Here is a 1,792-nt window from a genome sequence, read left to right on the forward strand (position 1 = left end):
TCTGGATGGCTTAATGGCCTTCTTTATGAGAGCTACTGAGTGACCTCATGGGAGCAAAAGTTGGGAGAGGTACTTGGTCAGATGGGGCTAATCCATGCCTTTGCTTTGTTGTACTTTCAAATAGCACTGTCAGGATGTCAGCTTTTTGAGCTGGGTAGAGGAGGAATTAGATTTATCTTGTGCAGGTCCCTGAACAAGATGAGGAGCAATATAGAGTATATATAGTAAGGCATAGTTCATTGGTGTTATTAGGCTGGTCTCACCCTCTGTACTTCTCCACTTCCTTCCCCACCCTGGAGAAACTTCTACCCCATGCCCTGATTTTCCCAGACTCTCTCCCCCAGACTGAAGTTCCCAAGGGGATCCGGGCAGGGTCCCTTCACTCTTCCCTTAACTAACTCTTAGGACTTTATTTCCAATTCCTGCATCTCTCTGCCCCTAGATGTGTACCCTTCCCAATTCTTTTTTTCTATCCCTCCTTTATGTATTGTCTTCCTATATTAAAATGAAGGTTCTTTGAGAGGAGACTTTGATTTACTTGCATTCACATTCTTGATACTTAACACAGTGCCTGCCCCATTGTAAGTGTTGTCTCTCTGTGTCTTTCTCGCCTTATATCAGCAATTAGATCTATCCAAAAGTGTGCTGGGGTGGCCTTGGCGGAGATGGATGCATCCTTATTCTGCCAGTACAAGTCACTACCCATCATGCCTTTCATTCAAAGCTGATTGCCTACTTATCAGGGATATCAAAAAGGGGATTCCTGTTTAGGGTAGGATCTGATGTCCTTTTCAATTCAGAGGTTTCATCTTTCCAAGTAGTAGTGAAACATTTTTTTTGGGGGGGTTTTGCAAGGCAAATGGGGTTAAGTGACTTGCCCAAGGCCACACAGCTAGGTAATTATTAAGTGTCTGAGGCCGGATCTGAACCCAGGTACTCCTGACTCCTGAGCCAGTACTCTATCCACACTGTGCCACCTAGCTGCCCCAGTGAAACATTTTTTTTATGATTAATATCTTATTTTTAATTTTCACATAATTCGTTGAAGGGTCAATAAGTTCACACTAAACTTTAGTCATAACTGAGATGACCTTTTTAAAATTATATATACAAATTAGCATAGCAGGCACAACAGGTGGGTAGATCAAATAGTTGTACAGACTGAAATCCAATGGTGGCCACTGATGGTCAGAGTAACTAATGAAGTGGAGGTCCATAAATACAATTTAGTCCAACTTGATGAAGCTGATGTTTTTCGCATACTGCTGGAGGCACTGGCGGCACATGTTCAGGCCATATTTGCAGATCAGGCCGTGGCGGTTCGTGGCACGACCAAGACCCTTGGCTGAATTTACGAGGGTGGCTCCAGTAGAGCTGTTGGTGATCCATGGCGCCACTAGCAAAGACCAGTGAAACATTTTTTAACAAAGATTTTATTTATTTTTAGTTTTACAAATTTCCCCCCATTCTTGCTCCCCCCCCCCACATAAGGCAGTCTGTTAGCCTTTACATTGTTTGCCTGATATACATTGATCTAAGTTGAATGTGATGAGAGAGAAATCATATCCTTAAGGAAGAAAAATAAAGTATAAGAAATAGCAAAATTGCATAAGATAACTTTCCCCCCCAAAATTGAAGGTAATAGTCTTTGGTGTTTGTTCAAACTCCACATTCTCTGGACACAGATGGTATTCTCTATCACAGATAGCCTAAAATTGTCCTGATTATTGCACTGATGGAATGAGCGAGTCCATTAAGGTTGATCATCACCCCATGCTGCTGCACCCAATGT

General features: G+C 42.4%; 1 pseudogene; it reads right to left on the reverse strand.

Moving 5' to 3' along the window:
- Nucleotides 1-1,226: 1,226 nt before the first annotated feature.
- On the reverse strand, nt 1,227-1,389 carry LOC141522998 (small ribosomal subunit protein uS14-like; annotated as a pseudogene).
- Between the last annotated feature and the right edge of the window lie 403 nt (nt 1,390-1,792).

Source organism: Macrotis lagotis, chromosome 4 (assembly GCF_037893015.1).
Source record: "Macrotis lagotis isolate mMagLag1 chromosome 4, bilby.v1.9.chrom.fasta, whole genome shotgun sequence".
NCBI classification, from domain to species: Eukaryota; Metazoa; Chordata; class Mammalia; order Peramelemorphia; family Peramelidae; genus Macrotis; species Macrotis lagotis.